The 24,651-nt window shown below is 33.3% G+C and overlaps 1 long non-coding RNA gene and 1 pseudogene across 1 annotated transcript in view; both read right to left on the bottom strand.

Moving 5' to 3' along the window:
• Positions 1-3,014: 3,014 nt before the first annotated feature.
• The window catches only part of LOC138836738 (uncharacterized), a 56,348-nt gene continuing 34,711 nt past the window's right edge, over positions 3,015-24,651 (bottom strand). Inside the window, exon 3 of the long non-coding RNA XR_011375035.1 lies at positions 3,015-3,227. This is a non-coding gene — a long non-coding RNA (uncharacterized lncRNA). The remainder of the gene's footprint in view (positions 3,228-24,651) is intronic.
• Positions 23,923-24,022, bottom strand: LOC138836743 (U6 spliceosomal RNA; annotated as a pseudogene).

Genomic DNA, 24,651 nt, shown 5'->3' with positions numbered 1-24,651 from the left:
CTGGCTGTGGCTCAATTGTAGTTCACTTGTCTTGAGCTGAAGACCTGACTGACATCGTCCAGGTGACGATTTCAAGCTCCATGACCGACAAAAATTAGAAATAAACAGTTACAAATAAACTAATATTTTGGTATAAATGTTAAAATATGTATTATAAAAACCTTTAAATCCTCACTAGATATGCTAGTTTATATAAACGTAGAGAAGTTAACTCTGGTTTTAAATGTCATTGAATCAATTGTGTAAATCACACATTTCTCACTCAATATATATTTGTATGTTTATATACTTATAGGCCATAAGTATAATTAACTGATGTGTGATAGGGAGTGTTGTTTTAGGAATCTCCCTTGGCTTTCTAACATTAACCCTTCTACTCTAAAATAAATAGTCTCTCTAACCTTGTAAGAGGTTTCATCTCATTGAAGCAGAAAAATATAAACCATAATCATTTTTTGGAACAACTGTAACATTTTACATGCATTTCACTTAGTTTAAGAACCAAAACATTCAAGTCATCTTAACTGTACAAGTAATAACAAAATGTCTTCTGAGCTTTTCAGTCTCTTAAGAGATGAAAACCTTTAATTATATATTTTTTTTTCTTTCTAACGTCCTATTCCTTAGAAAGATTTTTTGTGTTACCTTGTGTTCCTGATTAGAAGACAGGAACAAAGGCAATAATGAAAATAGCCACGGAAAATATTTGAAACAATTATAAAACAATCGCCGACACTCCTGTATTCACTGGTTTTAATGAGAATATACGTTAAAGTATCACGTTTTTGTTTTCATTTAAAGAGCAATAATTAAACTTCAATTAACAGTGAAGAAGGGAACAGAAAACTGAAGACAGCTTGACTTTGAACAATCCAACATAAGTAAAATGGAGTTATCTTTTTTCTTTGTAGTTGCCAAAATAATAGAGAGCAACACCCAAAGGCAAGGAAACACCTAAGCCAAAGCAGTAAACGTTTGTCTATAAAATAATGGTGAGGGTCTGACTCGTTCAAAGTCAGGCTTGCAAAGAGGAAAAGTGTATTTGCTTTAGTGTGAACGATAAAAAAATATAAAAATTCTTTATTGAAATTTTACATATCTAGACTAGGACTTCTTGTGTTGGAGAAGAGGAAAGGTATGAAAAAGTTCAAGATTGTTTGACTATTCCCCAAGATCATTCTACTTTATCAGATATAGCAATGCAAGTTGCCTTGGTTACTCTTAGTATCATGCTTGTTTACATTTAGAAGCATTATTTGTTGCTGGGTTATAAGCTGCAAACCCTTGAGTATTAATAAAGTCATCTCCTCAGTGATGAAAGTAGTTAAAATGTCAAACACTTAGCATAGTGCAAACTATTTTCTAGCTATATCACAATCTGTAGGTGTAGATTTTTTTCCCATTGTTCCATAGGACCCATTTTTGTTAACTTCTTTTTCACCATCTGGTGATCCTATAACATCCTATACCATCCTGCAATTGCTTATCTTTACTGGATTCTCTAATTTATGTTGGAAAGTTAGGAAGGAGAGAAGATTGAGTTACTGTTTCAGTTTTACCTTATTTTTTTATTAACTTAGAAACTGTAAATCAAAATAACATAACTTATCTTTATAATAAGAGGAGACAGATTTCATTTCTATATTCTTACCCTAGCTTTCTAGATAACTTTGGTACTTAGTGATCCCCAAATATTAAAATGAAGATAGGGAGCTTCTTGTTTAAATATTATTTAGGAATTCAAGACTACATTAATGCAAGGCCCTTAGTAGTATGTACATCATAAATGTGTATAAAGCTGGTGACAACTTTTTCTTATTCTCAGAAACTAGGATACGTGGTATCCTTGTAGTTGCATCAGGAAAAGGCTGTATTTGATTTAGCTTACTAAACCAACTCTGCTGTAAAATATTTCTACAAGATAATTGTCTTGAATGATCTGTACTTATCATTTACATTTCTAAAGGACAGTAATCAAAATAACTCTCACTAGATTAAAATAGAGCCTCCTACAGAGCTAAAATATTTTTCAGGTGATTCTAGTGGAAAAGGCATTTACTTCCTGTTCCGCTTTCCAGAACCTTCAGTATGTTTGTTCTTGTCTTTCCCTTAATCTTCTAATGTAGCATTTTACATCTTTCAGTTGATTCTTACCTAATGATGTCCCTTTCGAACTACAGCTGGGACTTTTGAGTATAATTTGCCAATCTGAAAATTATTCAAATTTGTGTTCCTTGGGTAATGAAAGGTGATTATTTTACAAACTTATATATAAAATGTAAATCTACATTTGATTGATTAGATATTTCGGGACTATAGATATTTTCAGAAGGAATATTACTGCCTACCACAATGAGTGCATAAGCATTCCTTCTACAGGTTATAACCTGTTACCCTTTCCTTAATTTTGAACAAAATATTTCTTCAATAAAATATAACTAGAAAAAATTTGGCTCCTGAAAGCATTTAATCCTGATTAAAAATTGTCATTTACTAGAAATCTTAAATATCAGACAGCAGCTCCTGAAGCAGTTCTGGCACTATCACTTTTTGTATATTCTCCTTACAATCTTCTCTTTTCAAGAGCATTTGATTGTTATTATTTTGGAATTATGGTTAATAGTTATTTGACTGCTATTTTTAAATAATGCACCACCAATACTCCTTCTCGTCTTTTAACTTGTTTATGTGTAATCTATTTCTGAAAGAAACACGGCTATTTGAATTACATGAACTGCTTATTGAAGTGTGGAGAGGAAAAGAAGAAAAAAGATGCCCCTGTGTGTATGTCATATTGAAAATTTACCTAAAAGCTATTTTCTTAACATCATATGTTTTTTCATTTTTTTTGGATTCTGATAAAATTTAGCCTCTCAACTCACACAATGCTAATGCTGTCTTATTTCATGCCTACTAAAAGCAAACAACAAATTAGTATATATTTTAAATTTTTTAATTGTTAAAATTATTATTTATTAAAAAACAATATATTTTTAAAAATTAGCCAAGGAAAATTGTTTGTTAGATGTTTAGAGTCATGTGCATACTGTATTGTTGAAGCCAGAAAGGGAAAAATCATGCTTTTCTTCTTCCTTGAGCCACTCTGATTTATTTCATATATTTCTGAAAGAATAAAATTCTGGCTTTGAAGCCTTTTGCTTGATATCCACAATGTCTCATTCTTTCTTTATTAATAGGAAAATTTGGAGAAAGGATGAGAATTCTCACTAGAAAAAGGAGGAGAGGAAAAGAGAAGTGAGAAATCTAGATATTTCTTTCTCATCTCAATCACAAGTTCTTGATAATGATTGTGGATGTTAGATACAGTCTTCTAGAGTGATTAAACACATTTATAGAAAAAGTTAACCCCTCAAGTGATCACATAGAGAATGCTTATTTATTTAAAAAATGTAATAGCATCAAACAGGAAGTGTTATCTATTTATTTAGTACTGGTTTAATATTTCTTAAATTCTGATGTGCTGTAGTCATACAAGAATGGTAAGAAACTAACATATTTATACCACATTCTAATATTCGCTTAATTCTTGCTGTGTTTGAGTTTTGCTTCAATTTTACATGCTATATTCTTCCACTATATAAGTTAAAAAAAGATTCCCTCTGGAAATATGCTATTTTTATCGGTAAGTGTAAAGAAGTTAGCTCTTAGACACAGACAATGGGATAGAAATCTTTCCTTAGAAGTAGCCTTTGACCACTTCTGGTTCATTTTTGTTAGCTGAAGTAAGTCACATGACCCATCTTGACATTGCAGAGTAGAGGTAAATCTCACCTACAGTAAGCTAATGCAGGACAGACTAATATGCCAAGATATGCAATACTTGAGATAAAGAGGAAAAAGAAGAGAACTATAATACAATCAGTCATACATGCCATCACATGTCTCTGCAGGAAGGAAACTATTATGTACCTTTGTTTCTAAAACTACTGAGATCTTTAAATCATGTCTTTTATGCTTCCATGTTACTGGAATTAGAGAACATCTTAATACTGAGACAACATAAAATCTCAAAGAAAGCTGGACTAATCATTTCAATACTACATTTTGTTCTGCTAGGACATGAAACCATTTTATAGACAATACTTTATACTGGTAACTTTTTTTTTTCCAGAACTGGATTTTGTTAATATATGTGATTTTCCACCAGAATAAATGTCTTCATTTATCTGCATTTTGTGCAGACAGCATATTAAAGTAGATGTGGAGTTCGTCAGTAGCACTTTTTAAAAGTGCAAAAAATGTGGACTGGGAGCCAATATACATTTTTTTCCAACATCACCTTCTACATCTCCTTCTTCCTTCCTAGGAAATACACCCAATCAATAAAAAGGCTTAGATTTTTGGCTCTTGAACTTGAAAGTGGAAGTAGAATGTTATGGATGTCGGGGATTACTTTTTATGTTTTTTTTTTATATAATAATGTAACATGCAACATCCCTATGAGTCCTGCAAGTGTTAACACTGTACTTCTTTAGGGATGTGATAGGAATGTTAGCCTTACTGGACTTAGTATTGTTTTCCACTTCCTTTTCTACCACCTAGCCTAAATTATAATACATAGTAATGGAATGAAAAAGTAATGCCATATTAAGAAAGTCATTTAGGTTTCTGGGAATGTGGCTTCATGGTACAGTGATTTCTTAGAGTGCAAGAAATCCTGGGTTCAATTCCTCAGTACCACATAAACAGAAAAGAAAGTGGTGCTGTGCCTCAAGTGGTAGAGTGCAAGCCTTAAGCAAAAATAAAGAAAAAAGTAAAAGAAAAAGAAAAATCTCAGGAAGAGTTCCCTGGCCCTGAGTTCAAGCCCCAGGACTGGCAAAAAATTCTTTAGCTAGTAAATGCCAAATAAAGAACCTATATTTGAATATATAATTGCTCCTTCCAATAATGATGTAACAATAGTTCTTATGTACTTTATCTATATTAGAAGGCTGTGTTGAGAAAAAAAATTGTTAGTAAGTCACGGCAATTAATGGCAGGAATGTGCTTAGGTATCAGGTGAAGGTTAATCCTGGAAATTCAAAGATTCCAGGCTTTTGACTGTTCACTGCTAATCACAATGAGAAGGGTCGTCTAAGTGAGAATTGGAAATCTTTTTGGTCAGTATGGAACCAAAAAGGCACCAGCTAATTAATAGTTGTGATAGAAGTGAAGGAATAAATCCAGATGGAAGAAATAAATGAGAATTGTTAGTTTTTTTTTTTTTTTTAAAGAGATAGCCAAGTAAGAACAGCACCATGCACGTGGAATTCACGTAAGGAGCAGGTTTACTCTTCGTTCCGGCTGGCACCAGGCCATCTTGGTCCTCCACGTGGTGGGGAAAGGCCTGGGAAAGATTGCTGGGAGATCTGGGAAAGAGAAAGAGCTGGGAAATAGAAAAGAGCTAGAAAAGAGAGAAAAGAGCTAGAAAAGAGAGAAAAGAGCTAGAAAAGAGAGCATCTGAAAAAGAGGTGGGAAATGGAGAGCTAGGAAAGAGAAGAGAGCTGGGAAAGAGAAGAGAAGGAGAGAGCTGAGAAAGAGCTAGAAAAGAGCAGAGACAGGGCGTCTGGGCCTGGGCTAGTCTTTATCTAGGGTATGGGGACAGAAAGGTGTGGCCACATCAAATTTAGATTGACCTCAGTGAATGCAGATGTGACCTCTTCCAGGTGTCCTAGTTGCCTAGGTAACACAGGTACTGGATGGAGACTTTGCTGAGAGGAGGGTGGAGTTTGCTAGCCATCCAGGAGCGGACCTTATATTAATAATAACTAAATTATACCAGAAACTCTTCTAGGAAACCATATTTGTTTATTGAAGAACTAGTTATGAACCAAGCTTATTCCTCATTACCTTTAGCATTCTATATCACTTAGGCCAATTCTTAATCTCTGTGTGATAAATTGAATGCCATTCTATGTTGTTCTTTTCTATCTGATCTCCATTGCTTTCTAAAAATCTCAGTCTTTCTATATTTCTCTACTGACAATTATTTATACTAAGTCCACCGTCGCATACATCAGAAGATGCTAAAGTAAGAGTCCAATAGCTCATGAGTCATTAATGTAACAACATGGAAATGGAGGACATATTTATTGTTACCTCAAATTTTCTGAAAAGCTGAAATGTCATCATTTGATTCAAATTTCCATTATTTGTCTACAAGTCATTACTTGCACATAAATACAAAGATGAGCCAGGTGCTGGTGGCTCACATCTGTCATCCTAGCTACTCAAGAGTTTGAGACCAGAGGATTGTGGTTCAAAGGTAGCCTGGTCAGGAAAGTACATGAGACACTTATCTTCAATTAGCCATCAGAAACCAGGAAGTGGTGCTGTGTCTAAACTGGTAGAGCACTCAATTTGAACTTAAGAGCTGAGGAACAGTGCCCAGGATCAGAGTTCAAGCCCCACGACGAAAAAAAAAAGTCAAATATACTTTAAGTTTCCCTAAAAAGAACTACGAACTGAATAGTATCGTCCCAAGCAGAAAAAATTTTCCAATAAGATTCAGTGCACCTACTTTTGCTGAATTATTTAAGTTATGGCTTCTTTGCTGGATGTATTCTCTTCTTTTAAAAATTGTCAAATATTACCATTATAATAACCTTCATCTAATACTTCTTGGTTCAAAAGAGAAGTCCATAAAGTTCATGTCATTTAGCTTTCTTACTATCTCAGTTCAAAGCCAACCCAGGCAGGAGAATCTGTCAAATTCTTATCTCTAATTAAACACCAAAAAATCCGGAAGTGGACTTTTGGCTCAAGCAGTAGTGTACTAGCTTTGGGGGCAGGTGGGCAGGAAAGACAATTGTTCAGGGACAGAGTCCAGCATCTGAGTTCAAGCCCCAGAAGCAGCACAAACTAAAGAAACAAACAAGCAAACAAAAAAAAAACCCCACATATTTCTTTGGGACTATCCTTAAAGCACTGGTTTGAAAAGAGGCTCCTTTTGCTGATCATACTCACTGGATCCTGCTTTTTGTAGTCCTTATTGATATGGCAAACTCAGGACCAGAATAAAGGAATGGATATCTGACTTTTACAACAAGAGAAATATCTCAGGAGTTAAATATCCATGCATAAGACATTTTAAAACCTCCGTGTCTTTGTTTCTTTGCAGTAGAACATTGTACAACAATGTTATTTCCATTTTTTCTATGCTGGCCTTCAAATGGCATGTTGTTTCCTTTTGTAATACTCTCAACTAGAAGTCTACAGAGTAAAGAGCACACTCGAAAAAGTCAGGGACAGAGTTTCCTTCAAGCCTTTGATTATTTTCTTGTACAGTAAAAGGAAAGCACAAATTAACTTGAACTTTGTCATTTTTCTATGTTCAATATCTCTCATGGGTTGAGCTTCTACTTCCTGTAAAAGTTCCTTCCTATTACTTCCGTAACAATCTACGGTGCTGCTCCAGGCAAAGTGAATGTTTTCTGGCTTCATTGAAATAGCACAAAGACATCTTTGGGCATGAGGTAACACGTGTTTCAGAGACATCTTAGCAACGAGAAAATATAGAATTTACATGTCTTATAAAACATTATCCATGTACATATGGCCATATAAGACTATGTTAAGTGAAATGAGCCCAAAAATAGGGACACCAATTGTTTTTTTTTTCTTTCTTACTATTGTTTTTAATGTATCTAACATATATTCTGTGTTTTTTTTTGTTTCTCTTCTATTTTCTTCTTCCATGGTATAACCCGTTTCCACTGTTTGATATCAGGGACCTTGCACATACATTTTTCTAATGTGGGGAGGGGAAGGGAAATAAAATGGTGAAACAAGGATACAGTATGACCTGTTTTAACAATGAGATGAACAAAACACTATTTTGAAAATGAACTTTACAACTTGGGGATAGGAGGGGAGAGTTGGGGTGATGGGGAGAAAAGGCATGGCAGGGAAAAGACAAAAGAAAAGGTAACAATGTTCGTTAGATAGTGTAGTCATTAACTTACTTATGTAACTTTAACCCTTCTGTCCACCATTTTCACAATAAAAAAACATGAAAAAGGAAAATATTATCCTGGAGTACATTATGTTCAAATTTCCTAAGTGCTCTGTAAATTAAGACCTATTTTAAGTGGGAAGAAGTTTCTCAGAAACATTTTTTGTCAGTGTTTGTGTTGTGCATTATTACCCAAGTGTACATAAGTTAACAGAAGGAGAAACAATAGGAATAGGACAAAGAGAAGTTCTGTATTTAAGTATAATGGTTCAATACTCTATAGAAGACTCTGCAAATAAGACAACTTTGAAAAAATAAAGTCAAGGCCAGCATGAAGATCTATGGGAGTGACATAGAGAAAGCATTTCTACTAAGTGGAACATGAAGGATGAGACCAGTCTCTTTCTTCTACTACCTCTAAATCATGATAGCTAATTATTCAAATTTGTAAAAAGTAGAATGGAAGAATAATTCTGGATCCAAGCAATTCATATATAAGACCGTGGACTTAACTGGAAAAAAGGCCATGTTGAGAGAGCAGGAATTATACTAGCAATGAAATAGTGGCTAAGATTACATTTCTTTTTCTTTTCTTTCTTTGTGTGTGTGTGTGTGTGTGTGTGTGTGTGTGTGTGTGTGTGTGTGTGTGTGTTTTGATGGTAGTGGGGACTGAACTCCGGGCCTGGGCACTGTCCCTCTATTCTTCAGCTCAAAAATTTTTTCTCTACCATTGAGCCCCACACCACTTCCAGTTTTCTGGTGGTTAATTAGAGATAAATGCCTCAGAAACTTTCTACTCATGCTGGATTTGAACTGCAATGCTCAGATCTCAGCCTCCAAATTAGCTAGGATTATAGGTCTGAACCACTTGAACCCTGCTTAGGATCACATTTCTAACAGTGTATACTCAGCATATGTAATGTGTATGTTCATCTATCTTTACATGAACTCTAGTTAAAAATCTGGGAAACAGCTTAGATTTTACACTCACAAAAATGGTTGTACTTCAAAAGGTGGTATCCCTGGAGAAATAAAACTTAAGAATGTAAAGGAGTCTGGGAAGTTCAGTTTGCATCTAGCTTGGGCAAAACAGTCTTTGAGACACTATAATTAACCAGCAAAAAGATGCATTAGAATAATGTCTCAAGTGAAGGAATACTAATTATGAGCAAGATTGCTGAAGAAGAGCTTGAGGTTTTTGCATACATATATACATACAAATACTCACATACACACAGAGGTACTTATATGTTCAAACACACATATGGAACAACTATCAGATTATGTAGAAAAGTTAGAAAATATGTCCTGAGTAAAAATAAAATCAAGTGATAATTTTTAATATTAGAAAGTCCTCAAGTGAAATTTTCCCAAAAAGCTTGAGAATATTACATAGGTGGGAACAGAGATAGTAAGAAAGTCAAGTCATCATTAATAAAGGGATCGGATCCAGGGAGGAATGAATCCGAGACCCCTTCAGGTGCATCTGAAAATGTTCATATCTTGTGTCAAATGTTAGAACATCTTTGATAATAGTTCATAAACAGTCTGAGCCAGCACTCTAGTGGAAAATATTATTGGAGAAGTTCAGAATTGCTAGACTGTATCTAGATTAAATAAATAAAAAACTATGGTAGGACAATGTGATACAAGCCGGGAATTCTAGCACTCAGACTAAGACAGGTGATTAGAAAGTGGAATGACATAGTGATACTTTCAGTGGAATAGGTAGTATAATTTGGTCTCAATAAACAAACCAAGAAAGGAATAAAAAATAAGCCAGAAAGGAATACACAGTTGTAAGTTTGGGCTAATTTTGTCAATATATTTTGAGAAATCAAGTTTCCTATTGAAATGCAACTCATATATAATCCTCAGTTGTGTTTAAATGTCGCCTTCATTACAGAACATTACTAGATGCAGAAGAGCTCATGATTCCCAACCAAGAATTTGATAAAGCAACCACATTCTGTTAGATTCCAAAGAAAAGATGAAGGATTACAAAAGCTTAAGCCTAGAGAAATAGGAAAGTTCATTTTATGTAGGAGTTTGTAGACCTGGCTAAATAAGAATTTAGATTTAAAATAAATATTTTTGTTTGTAATTTAATATTCTATAGGTTACTATAAAATTGTTTTTAAGTAGAAGATTTAATTTACAAATTCACAAATGATTCTCGCTTTCTATTTGCCTAAAATATTCTTTCAAGTAAGGCATAATTAGAACTTAGACAACAGTTAATTCCAACAGTTCGTAAGTAACATGATAATGTGAATAATCTAGATAAAGTTGACAACAAATTTATGCTATTAATTTATAAATTTACCAAAAGAGCAACTTTTTGAGACTCTGGTGTAACATGGTATGAAGAGAGTAATTGTGTGACATCTTAACTTCTAGGCCTGGGCACTGTCCCTGAGCCTATTTTTGCTCAAGGCTACTGCTCTACCTCTTGAAACTCAGCGCCACTTGTGTCAGGCTTTTCGTGAGCAGTTATTGGAGGTAAGAATCTAAGGAACCATCCTTCCTGGGTGGGATTTGAACCAGAGTCTTTAGATCTTAATAGTCAGACATTCAGATCTCCTGAATATCTATGATAGATAAAATATATAACTATAAATAATATTTGCAAGTGTTCTGATCTCAAGGATAACACTGGGAGGAAAATGATACAGAAAAGTTTAGTGTAGTGTTCTTTCCACAATACGAAGGGCATCACATTAGCAGAATTGTAGTATTTTTTCACAATAGTTATATGCTTGTCATGTTGTGAATTTAAGGAATTTTAAGGTGCACATTACAAGTTGGAAATTGTTGGGCTAGGATGACTTTATGACATAAAAACTTGGGATCGATGGTTATAGACATAATGGCTTACTTTGATGAACAAATGTTTACTCTTGAGGAATTAATATAGGTATTTCATAGGTTTACCCTCTCCCAGACTGTGGCTATTTTTTCTGTTGAATTTAAATATGTAACGCTCCATTGAAAACTGCATTTATTGCAGAATTAAATAAAATGAAAACAGGTACTGTTTTGAATGTCTCTAGTGTGGCATGTTAAGAATTTGAAAATGAGTATTTATTAGTCATAGGAATGTTCAAGAACACATATACTCTGTCCTCTTAACAATTATTCCGTTTTAAAAGTTAGGAGTTTCAACAGAATTGAACTATTTTTGTTTTAGTATGAGACAATACTAAAACAATGTTTTTTTTCAAAATAATGGCAAGTATATTCTGAAATATTATATAGTTTGATAATATTCAAGTTGATGACCCTCTGATAAAGAGGTAATTAATTCAAATTAGCAGCCAAAAATGTTCATTTCTTAAAAAGGTAATACACATATAATAATATTTACTATACCAATACAGTGAAATTATATTTTATACAGCTCATTTTTAATTTCATTTTATTGTCAAGGTGATATATAGAAGGGGTTGCAGTAATTATAAGGTAGTGAATACATAGCATGTGTAACTATTTACCCACTCCCTCATTTTTGTCACAGTTTTCCTTCAGCTCAATACCCCTCATAAGTTGTAATGTAAATTTTCAACATGTTGTTTTGTGAGTGTTGCTATTGCATTGGTTTGCCCTTTGTTCTTTGTCTTGCCATTTCATTGTTCCTCTTCCCTTGCTAAATAAAGATAAATGTATATACAATACACAGGATATTGAAATCAAATATAACAGGGATAAATCAAAGGTAAAACACAAAAGAAAAAAGAAATCTCATACTACATTAAAAACAACAACCACAAACAGAATATTCTGTTCCCATATCCAGAAGTCCATTTTGCTCATCATCATCTTATATGGTCATATATACATAGTTATTGAACAATTCTGCTCAACTGCTAGATTATGCTACACATTTCTTACTTATTACAAATGAGGAAACAACGCAATCTGTTTATTTGTGTCTTGTTTATTTTACTTCGTGGGATTTTTCCAAGACTTTCCAGTTCTGTATGAATTTGAAGTATAGAATTACACCGTGCATACATAAAACACACTTTGTCAGTTCATTCATCTGCTGAGTGGCATATTGGTTTAAAACATGACTGCTTATAAATATCACTTAGGGTCATTCAAAAATGAGAGATGCCACTTCCCTAGACATTATAAAAGCATGATTTCTAGTAACATAGGATTTTATGGTGGTATGAGTTTTGAGAAATCTGGATGAGTCTCATGTATATCTTGCACTGAATTAGGCAGGAAGATATCCAATATCATAGAGGATAAAAATGGTAGTGTCAAAAATATTTCCCTTGAGAAACATCTAAGAAGCTGCCAGAAGTATAAAGTAGTTCAGATAATTTTGAAGAATTTAGAAATGCAAGCAGTATAGCCCAGTGGTAAAACTTTGGCCTTGCATGTGTGAAGCAATGGTGTGATCTCCCAAACATTACAAAGTACACACAAAGAACACCCACACAAAAACCACATAAACACACACATACACACCACATACCCACATTTGGAATATAGATATTATCCTATTCAACGGAGGAAATTATCACAAATAGTAAAAGTATGTTAATATATGAAATCTTAATATTGCTTGTACAATTTAAAAGTTTACTAGAAATAAAATAATCACAATATACTTGGATTTTAATAGATTAAGTAAATTGAAAATTAATAGAAGACATGAGAATCTTTGCAAATAAGTTTAAATAATAAACATTTTGAAACATGTATCCTTTTATTTTGACAAAAGAGTGATGTTACTGGTGTTTTAACTTAAGATTTAGGATATGATAGCGAGATGCCCTATATAACATTAGCGATGGCTATATCTCTAATCATTTCGTTCTGAATAGTTTTATAATAAGGTCACAGAGTTTTCCAGTATCTCTCGAATTACAAACCCTATTTACACTTCCCATCATAGCTAGAAAATGGATGCCACAAATCACAATGCCGGGCTCAAACTTTTTTTTTTAATTCAAGTAAAAATATTTCCAAAAAGTGGCCAAGTAATGAAGCTTTTCTTAATAAAGTATGTGCTTCATGAAAATACAGTAAGGATTTGTTACCTGGACAAATATGTTTATAACAATAAGAAAATAAATTTATTTAAAATCATAGCCATATAAAAATTAAGAAAACAATTTTTAAATAGTCACATGTTAAATATTATAAAAGTAAAATACATGTATCTGAATAATTTACATGTGTAAAATCATGCAAAAATAAATTAACTAAACCTACAACTCTGAAAAAAATGAATTACCCTAAAGAAACAAAAGAAATTATTTAAGCCCAAAATTTGAAATTTAGAAAATAAATTGCAGTGTACTCTTTAGTTGACTTAATTAAGTGTAAACCCTCTGTATATCGATTTTATAATAAAAACGCATTAACAAAGAAAGCAAAATTACCCATGGATCAATAGCAATAGCAATAGCATCAGTAGTCCTTCTTTTGAGTGTACTAAAAAATCGATGGAAGAGATAATGTTCCTTCCCTACTAAATGTACTCATTACTTTACCTTATTTATGTAACTGTAACCCCTGTGTACATTTCCATTAAAATAAAATTAAATTGAAATGAAAATAAAACCAAGTGATATACCAATTAAGAATTCTTAGACACCATTGGTTAAAAACTTTGTAAAAAACTGCCCTAAATACCCAAGGAATATACTTTGATGATACTATTTAAATACTTCAACTTCAGCAGAAAAGCAAAAAGTTTAAAAACTGTTACAAAGTAAAGTAATAAATCAGAATATATTACTATTAATAAGAATCATAAGATGAATTTATAGTGGTAGTCAAATATGTAAGAAATGATGCAATTTGCCATTAATTTGCACTTAATAAGTGAGAAAGAATTTTTTAGGTCTTTTTAAATTATCATATGATAAATGAAGGAACTGTTCTGTCACATCATATGATAATCAGATGAAGCTGATATTAGAGCAAAGAACAGATTGTATTAAGTTTTTGAATGTTCATGTATATACTTATTTTGGTTGTGGGAAATTGTGGGTATTTCAACTTGGGGTATATTTTTCTTGCTAGGCAGGCGTCATATCAGTGGTTAATTTTAGGATAGGGGTTTCCTTTCCACAAGAACATGCACCTGATCTGTCCTTTTAGCCATCTCATCATCAATGGCATCCGAGATGAACACCAACTTGTCCAGCCTGCTACCTTGACTGGCCTGGATCCACAATCAATCCAATCGTAGTAACTAGATAGTGAAGTATGGTGGAAATGATCCAATGCACCAAGCTATAGATTGAGAAGGAATTCCACTGAACTTTTGGCCTGGGTTCTGTTCTCAAGCCTCCTAAGTATTTAAGAGTACAGATAGGAGCCCCTGGTGCCAAGCAGTAACAGTATAAAGCTATTAGACATATATATGACTTAGGCTTGTGATAATCTCAGGAAATGAATAAAAGAGCAGTGAAGCATAGAGGACAGCCAGAATTTTAACTAGGTACTCAGAGGATGAATAAGCTTAACTAGCTACTCCGGAGTCTGAAATCTCATGACCACTGTTCAAAGCCAGTCCAATCATGAAAATACAAGCGATTATCTAAAAAAAGAAAAAAAAAAGAAGTGGCTGAAGTGGTAGACCACTATCCTTGGGCACAGAAACTGAGGAATAATTCCCAAGCATATCAAGCGTCAAGAATGATGAATGCATGCATGAGCACATGCACGTGTGCCTTTGCATATTCGCATGCGCATGAACACACACACACACAAACACACACACACACACACACACACACAAATGAGTATTTCAATGTGAAGTTCTTTATTTTTTACCTTTGCTGTACTTTATTTCCCTGTACTGGCTCACAAATTAACAAAATCAGCTAAGGATATATTTACATAAAATTCATCATGTTTCTCTAAAATCTACACTCTTTTTGGAAGCCTGCTTTTATTTGACCCAAAAGTAAATTAGTCAGGAAGTCAATTCATCACTCTCAAGTCTATAGTATTAGATGATTGCTCAAGTTCTTCCTAGCAATATGATTTTGTGAAATCCTGCATAAAGCAATATATTTCTTTCACTAGAAGTGAAGCCTATTTCAAAAAATTAATAATAGGTTTTTCTCCTCTTGGCATGCATCTGTAGTTATATTATCTTCATATATTTCATGATCTGTGTATGACAAAGACTACCGTGAAAGTAAAAACACCCTTCTCAGCATTTTTATACCATTCATAGATATGAATGTGTTTAAATGTTACTGAAATTGCTTTGGAATAAATAATGTTCACCCTGACTATCTTGAGAAAATAGAATTGGTTTCTCAGCACTTTAGGTAAGAAAATCAGAGAAACAAACAAAATGAAAAGTTTGGAACAACTCAACACATACATTCAAATGAAACAAAACAAGACAGAAAACACAAATTAATTCAGTACTCAAGAACCTGCAGGAAATGCAAAGAATTTTTAAAAATCAGCTATGACAAGCTTATGAAAATCCTGACTACATGGGAGTGCACTGATGTGAGAACAGTGGCTAAAGCCTAGACTAGACAGAAAAAACTGTACAGAATACCATACACTTGTTATTCTAAATTCCAGGATGAATAACATAAAGTGGACTGAGGCCAAGGTCATACACAAGTAGGAAGCCAGTTTCTATCTGAAAAATTATCAGGATAATTTAGGGCTGGCACATGACAAAGTGGTAAGCACACCCATTTAGGGGGCACAAGACACTGAATTCAAACTGTAATATTAGGGGTATTAAAGAAAAAAGCTATGATTTTAAATAATTGGAAAAATTGTAACACTTCAGTATTTTAGTGGAGAAAAATCCATTTCAGAGATAGAATGAACCCACGTTCCAATGCTACTTTAGTGAAAATGTTTAGTGGTACTTCAGACAAAACAGAGTTACCTTGTAAATGAGCATGGATGTGCATTAGGGTGATGGAAATACTCTACTTACACAGATGTAAATTAGATTTTTTGGGTAGATTGTAGTTCTTGAACTAAGAGCCTGGGTGATGTCCCTGAGCTTTTTCTCTCAAAGCTACCACTCTATCACTTTGAGCCACAGTTCCTATTCTTATTTTCTGTTGGTTGTTTGGAGATAAGAGGCTTATGGACGTTTCTGCCGAGGATGGCTTTAAACCATGTTCATCAGATCTCAGCCTCCCGAGTAACCAGGATTCAAGGCATGAACCATCGATGTTTTTAATAATTTAGTAAATTTTATAGTTACAGAAGTTATAAATTATCATTGTAACCTGTGTAATATATGTATGTATGTATATATCAATACATATGGGTAGAAATAGTTTAACATATTTTTGTATCTACAGTATATATATGAAATCATCCTTCATTATAAAATAAAATGGAAACAAAAGTTAATGAGGAGCAAAACAAAGGGAATTTTTACAAGTTTATTTTTGTTGAATGAAATATGTATCAGTTTGGAAAAAAAGTCATCTCTACTTTAACAAAATGGATAATTGCTATTAATTCCAATCCATCTATTTGCCCATATTGTGCATCCTCACACATGAATGTCAAAATCAAACCACAATTTTTTGTCTGTATTTAACTCACCTGTTATAATTTAGGGGATAGATGAAGTAATCAAATAAAGATTAAAATAATAGAAAGTGAGGCTATGAGTTAGAGCTGAAAAAGATTTTAAATATGATAATAGCTAATTAAAATGTATATTTCTTACTTTTACTCTGTTGTTATGTCTCTCATTCCCACATTAGGAAAGTACATAGAAGGTTCTCACTAAATTTATATAAGTATTAAAAATATATTGAAAGAATATGGGCATCGTGTGGTTTTAGCTTATTGAGACATGTATGGGAGAGTGTGTTTTTGAGGACTTGCAATACCTTGTCATGTAGATGAAAGGAAGGATGTGCTTATTCAAGAAAACTAGCTAGAGGATTGCTCTCAGAAAGATAGTGATGAATTCTTCCAAAAGGTTACAGTAAAATCACATTCACAACCTTGTTCATTATTGCACTATTCACCACAGACAAGTTATGGAAACAGCCAAGATGCCTTTTGGCAGAGGGATGCTTGGAGAAATTGTGTCATATATACACAATTGGATTGCACCTATCCATTATGAGCACTGTTACATTATTTACAAAGAAAGTGATAGATCTAAAAATATGTTAAGTAAACGAAGTGAGAGCCAGACACACAAAGGACCCATGTTCTGTCACATATTTGGAAGCCAGACTTTTATGCAAGTTAAACAACAGTATTAACCAAAGTTTTCATTTTTCAGAGCAGTATTTAAAAGGTGTAATTTCTTATAAAATTGAACTTTTAATCTAACAAAATGAATACCAGGAAACTATTACTTGGAAGATGTGAAGGTAAGTCAAAGGGAAGGAATAAAGAGAGTTATGGAGGAAAAATGAAGACATAATAGTCAATGCAAATAATATGAAACTAGAAAAAATTAAAGTGGGGTGAGGTTTGGAAGGGTAGGGAAAAGTTATGTAAAGATCCATTATACTTAAAAAGTAATTTATTGAATGGAAATTCCCGTTTACACCTAGTAAAGATAATTAAAATATGATTAAAAACAATGGAGATATTTGATCTTAAACTGTGTTCTCTTAAACCATGAGTCAATATAATAGTTTCTTCCTCAGAAATTTTCTTTGCAGGTATTTTCCTCATAGTGACAGAAAAGTGATCAATGCAATGAATATCAATACATCACATTGTACATATAAAATCACAGTAAAAATGTTAGAATTCATCATATGATAAAATAATAGGTAGAATTTGCCAAATGCTAATTGATTGTTTTTCCAAGTACTTTACCTATGGTATATAATTTAATCCTCACAATAATTGCATAAAATGGAACTCCTTACATTTTTAATTCTCAGATGATGATATTGAAGTCTTCAGAGTTGGAATTACTAGTACAGCATTGCACACATGGTGTTAACCTGACGATCATCTCCCACTGTATCAATTAACCTCATTCTATTTTATGACTAAAATACCAGCACTTAGTCTACAAATTATAGGAAATTTCCCAGAATTATTGTTTTCACTTTCACAATATTTCACTTTATATTTGTTAGAAAATAGGGAACTGTAATATGAAAACTCAAAGTTCATAATCAATGCATACCTCCCTGGTGAAAGGAACTGCTCAAGTATAATATTCTTGATTTCTAGCTCAAAATAGTAGGAATCGTATTTTATCCCTTCACTCAACACTGCACTGCCTGGGGACACTATCTCTGTTTAACACTGTCTTACTGAAAGAATGACCTCCCCAATTCCTGATGGAAACATTTTGCAGGTCTTATGGACTAATCATTTCCACATTGTAGCTCAACTAAGTTGTTTACCATTCAAGTATTTTGATTGCTTTTTATACCCAACAATTTGAGAGAAAGGTACTACTTTAAAATGCTATTAAAGCAAGACTGATATTAAAATCACCTTTGGCCCCAGATAAATATTTTATCTTTCCTATACTCAAAAATGCACTCTGACCTATCATTAATGTTAGGAATGAGAGGATAAAAATCATAGACACCAAGACCTAATTATGAATTAAAGACTCTCCAACTTGTGAATAATATTGGTTTAAAAAGACATAAAGGGCTGGAAGGTGGCTTAGTGGTAGAGTGCTTGCCTTGGATACATGAAGCCCTGGGTTCGATTCTTTAGCAGCACACAAGCATAAAGAAAAAAGCTGGAATTGACGCTGTGGCTCAAGTGGTAGAGCGCTAGACTGGAGATGAAGAGCTGAGGGACAGTGCCCAGAGTCCAGGCCCCACTACCGTACCTCTCCCCCCCAAAATAAAGACATCAATACTACCAATTTTTTCTTCACAATTTCTTATGATACTGAAGATTCAATTATAAACTATTAACACTTGAAAATAACTCATTTTCATGGGAGTAGAACACAAAACACAAGATTAATCCTAATCATATTAAAAGACATTTATTTATACTACAAATTCACTCTTATAACTACAAAGATTCTAAAAATAACTGAAGCACAGTGACACAAAAATTATTTAAATGCATCATCTACATTCAGAGGACTGTGCTAATAGAAAACAAAATTATACTAATAATTAGGTTACCCAATTCATTTACATTCTTTTAATCTATTTCTTTTAGTTTCGTAAAAACTGGCTTTTCATAAAATGATCCATAAAAAAGCCTATATACCCATTTACATTTTCAGATCTTAACAATATTTATTTCAGAAATGTTTTTAGCTGTATTGTCAATGAACTAAAATATTACTAAAATATTTAAATAACATATTACTAAAAAACTAATAATTAGGTTACCCAATTCACTTACATACTTTTATTCTATTTCTTTTAGTTTCATAAAAACTGGCTTTTCATAAAATGATCCATAAAAAAGCCTATATACCCACTTACATTTTCAGATCTTAACAATATTTATTTCAGGAATGTCTTTAGCTGTATAGTCAATGAACTAAAATATTACTAAAATATTTAAATGGTTTTCAGAAATTGCAAGACTCGCACTGGGATGTTATTTATATTGGAAAAGATATTCGAAAAGCCTTATTTGTTAAAGTTGTGATCGTTACTCCCACAAAAGAACTACTAATGAAGAAACATTTGTATGTACAAAACAACTTCAAATGCATCCACAATTTGGAGATGACACATGTTTTTGTTTTTTTTAAATATATATCTAACAAGCATAGCCACAATACTAATTTTCAGTAAATATGATGCGATATTCAAACCTTAAAAATACGGGGTTTATTATCTTAGTGTGAATAGATATGATCTTACAAAGAAAGTTGTTTTCAACAGACATCTGGAAAGAGTTTGCCCACCTTGAGTTTCACAGAAAAAAACAGAGAGAAATACCTATTTGTTCAAGTTGGTCAAAATCACTCCATGAATATTTCTTAAAAATATAACCAATTTAGGAAGTCAAACACATATTTTGTACTGACAGTCATCTTACAGCAATAAATTACTACCTAATTATATGTGTATCTTTTTGCCTAACATATATTAAGAACTGAAAATGATCTCTTTTATCTAACTTACGTTGTAAATGCTTTGATTATGATTATGTTATTAACAAATAAAATGTACAGAAGGGTGGTTCCACTGAAATGACAGAACAGATCACTGATAAATAAAAAAAACATTGCAACACAGTTCTTTTCAGTCTCACCCTGTTCATATTGGCAAGCAACATTGCAACAACACACACACACACACAAACACACACACACATAAACACACATGTGTGCACACGTACACACACATATACATGCATGCCAAATTCAGGGTTTATTGTACAAAAAGTTCAAATAAAATATTAGTGTTTAGGACAAATGATAATTTACCTTATTACAAAATGATACATAATCCAGTCACCATTGAAGTTACATTTCATCTGCCCCTCCACATGTTACCACTTAATTTATTTTAGGTAATTCTTTAACTAATTCATTCCTTCTTTAGTTAAATACTAATACTAGATCTTGAACTCAGGGCCTAGCTCTGTCCCAGAATTTGTTATGTTTTTGTTTTAGTTTTCTCAAGTCTAGCATTTTTTTGCTTGTACCACAGCTCCATTTCTAGCTTTTGCTGGTTACTTTCAAACCAGAATCTAATGGACTTTTTTCCTTGGTCTGGTTTCAAACCACAATCATCAGATTTCATCTTTCTGATTAGCTAGGAATAAAGACATGAGCAACCAGTGTGGATCCTACTTTTTCCTATACTTATCTATTGCACATACTTAGATAGCAATTTAATATTGAGAGTATAGAAGCAAGATCTATAGTGATTATATTTTTCTGTCAGAAATTCAAGTTAGTAATGTACCTTTCTTCTTAAGACCACACACAAAAAATAATTAAGAAGAAATCTGATGATGATGATGATGATGATGATGTGTGTGTGTGTGTGTGTGTGTGTCTGTACTGTTGCAATATGTTTCACATATAAGCACTGTGCAGGGGTGTCCAGACATTCACAGTAATTGCGTGAATATCTGCCTTGAGCTACCATCTCATTGATAATGTCTAAGTGTCCACTCTAGGCCTCCCGATGAAGAGGGGTATACTCATCGTCATCCCTAGTATTCATAGGAGAGGCCTTTTTGGAATGTAGTCTCCACACTGTAGTAAGCGGCAAGAAAAACACTCTACCACTGAGCCATTTTCGAAGCCAAAGGATTAAGATTCTTGTTTGTAATTTGGTCAAAGCTATGTCTCTTTATGCATGCTACTAAAAATGTATTTACTAATTTCAAGTAAATACATAAATTCTATTTCCATCTCTTTTAACAAATAAAAAATAAAATTGTTTGCTTTGTAAATGGATCAGAAGAATGGAATTTTTGGCTAGCTAGGTCATTGCACATCTGTATCTCTCTTCCTCTCTCTCTTTTGTGATTCTCATAGACAATATGGTTGCTCCAAATTATGCTAATTTATTTTGCTTGTATATTTTTGGTTGCATCATTTCACTTTCTGCTCTATCATTTCCCAAATCAGCACACATAAACAGAACAACAGAAGTGGTTCTGTGGCTCATGTGGTAGAGCACTTGCCTTGATTTGAAGAGCTCAAGGACGGTGCCCAAGCCCAGAGTACAGGCCCCACAACTAATTTTTTAAAAAAAGAATCTAAATCCTTGATAATTCTTGGAACAGATCTGACTGAAATCAGTTGAATCACACTTTTCCTGCACAATGAAAGGAAAGGTCCAGGCTAGGAAAGCAGCTAGAGAAGGCAGACAGATTGTATGTGTGACAAAACTTTGTGGAAAATGGTACAGAGGATTACTTACTGGAGATCCACTTGCACTGAAAGCATGATGCTGAACTATTGTTTGCTGATTCAGAACTATTGCTTTGATCATTATATTCTCCAAGAAGAAAAAATGAAATTTAATTGATATCAAAGGACTACTAATACATGTGGTCTCCTCATTAAGCATCTTCAATCATCAAAATCACCTGAAGAAAATAGATAGGCCTACTTTTTTTTTTTTTGGTCCGGTCTTGGGGCCTGAACTCTGGCCTGGGCATTGTCCCTCAGCTCTTCAGCTCAAGGCTAGCGCTCTACCACTTGAGCCACACCGCCACTTCCGACTTTTTTCTTTTTGCTTATGTGGTGCTGAGGAATCGAACCCAGGCCCTCTGGCATGCAAGGCAAGTGCTCTACCACTGAGCCACCTTCCCAGCCCAGGCCTACTTTTTTAGATGGAAACAAGTGTTTTTAAAAAAACAAGAATTTAGGTAGTCATACAAAGGACTTCTATTTTACTACTGAATTATACATTTTTTTCTAATGTTGGTTACCAATAAATAATGGATCTATTAGAAAGCTGTTAAAGCTCATATATTGAATAGTAATTTCTCTTACACTATATCTTGGTATTTCCCAAATCATTTATGTAGTAGGCTTTGTTTCTTATTTTCTCCTTCCTAGAATAAGCTGCACATGAAGACACCACTGGCCCTCATTTTCAGTCTGTGCATTTGAATACGGAGGAAAATCTTTCCTCTGCTCTCTATCAATTCACTACTCTCCAGTGAGAATTATTTAAAATAGGAAAAATGGAAAAAGAGAAAATAAATCATGGTGAAAAAACATGCAGAAAATTCACCGGATTTTTCTGACCATTTCAACCAACGTGAACTATTGGGGAAATACATGGAAACCTCATTCCCACTGGTACTCAAAGTCTCTGGTTAGGCAATTCTGATGAAGATAAGGAACAAGATGAAAACGTGAGGAAGGTATCAATTGCAAGAAAATAATGGAGAAGAATCCATGCAAATTTCTTCTTTGGGATGCTGAAATTAATCGGCTTACTACAGTGCCGAGACTACTTGCCAAAAAGGCCACACATATGTATACTAGAAATGAGGTAAGTATATCCCTCTTCATCGGGAAGCCTAGAGTGGACATTTAGACATTGTCCATGAGTTGGTAGCTCAAGGCAGATATTCATGCAAGAATTCTGAATGGCTTGGCACCACTGCACAGTGAGTATATGTGGAATACCAGAATTGATTCTTTCGTACTTAATCATGATGCAGATACCAATCCCCAAACTAAGGGCCTCTTGACCCCCTTAAATATTGTTTCTTGGGATAGAAATAGCAAAGAAACACTGTATCTCCTTCTGTTGAAACATGATATCAAACCGGGATTGAAGAACAACTTGGAAGAAATTGCATTTGATATTGCCAAAAGCACAAATATGTATCACTACCTATTTAAAGTTGTGGAAGGCTGTACAAATTGTTATTCTACGTAGTAATGGTTTGGTTAAGTTTCTTAAATTTCAAAAGTGCCAGTCCATCCTTTGTGGCCCAACAAAATATTTTCATAATACAAAACAACAGCAATATCTTAATTTAAAAATTTATGGATTCCATGGTATTCTTCCACGTGAATTGCCTGACTTTGATGTCAAAATGTATTCAAGAGTTGTTTGTATGCATTTATAATGATTTCTGCAGAGTTTGTGATTTTTTTAATTTTATCTTATCTGTTGAAAAGAATAGTATAGAAATTAAAGATATTCCTGGTGCTTGTCTGAAAAAAAGTATCTATGTTTATATAAAGTCCATAATCTATTTCATTGTCTTCTAGATATAATACTTTGATGTCTACATTGTTTTATAATATATAGGTTCATTAATAAATGTGTCCTTTCAGATTACATTCCATATAGGAAAAGTTTAAGATTCCTTTTTCCTAAGTCCTTATATTATTTTATTTCTTTGGGATAAAAAGATAATGTTATCTAATTTCAAGTTTTGTAAAGGTTATGCTATGTAAGGGCCTTTGAATGTGAAGGTTTAATACACTGATGTCAAACTAACCTTTAATTCTGTGAATTACAGGTTTTGTTACGCTTGTATTTTTGTAATCAACTTTTTCAAAACTGTTTTCCATTTCTTGCATTTTAAGAATGAAAAATATGGAATAATTCACAAATTTTCATACCATCCCTGTGCAAGTGCTATGTTAATCTCTGTATTGTTGTAATTTGTGTAGACTTGCTGCTGAAGCATGGAGTATCCTCTTAATTTAAGTAGTTAACAATGTAACCTTTATACAGGCATATATCCTTGGTTGCCTATTTGTAACAAGGAACCTTTATTGTTCCTAAATATGCTATTGATCTTATTTCTATAAATTTCTATGTATAGTGGAAAAAATTTATATTGTTTGGTCGATTGCTCACATTTGCCATTTTTTGTCAATGACTATTTTGTCGTTTTCATTTTAAATTTGACCATATTTTGAAGCCTTTATAGCTAAGTCCAAAGGTAATGGCTTTTCAAGTACTTATTTATCAACTGAGTTAGCTTTGTGGAGCTAATGGATTCAAAGTAAGCCTTGCTTAAAAGCTACTTCTAAACTTCTGCAGGTTAAAATTTCCTAAATGAGGTCTCAGTGGTACAAATGTCTTTCTGACCCATTACCCTTCTTCCATGTAGGAACAGACCAACCAGAATATCTTACCCTGACAGCATAGATTGTCTTACTGGAACAAAACTAATCTTAGTTACAAGGGTTCATAGAGAGATGAACACTTCAGACCTAATTGTTCAGAATAGAAGGTATTTTATCAAAATATAATTGTTAATTATTCCTATTATTTCAAAAGTAGCTAAAGCCAAGAAGGTGAAAAAATGTT

The sequence above is a fragment of the Dipodomys merriami genome, unplaced genomic scaffold (genome assembly GCF_024711535.1).
Source record: "Dipodomys merriami isolate MVZ:Mamm:240054 unplaced genomic scaffold, mDipMer1.0.p SCAF_256, whole genome shotgun sequence".
Lineage (NCBI taxonomy): Eukaryota > Metazoa > Chordata > Mammalia > Rodentia > Heteromyidae > Dipodomys > Dipodomys merriami.
This window is presented reverse-complemented; position numbering and strand designations above follow the sequence as displayed.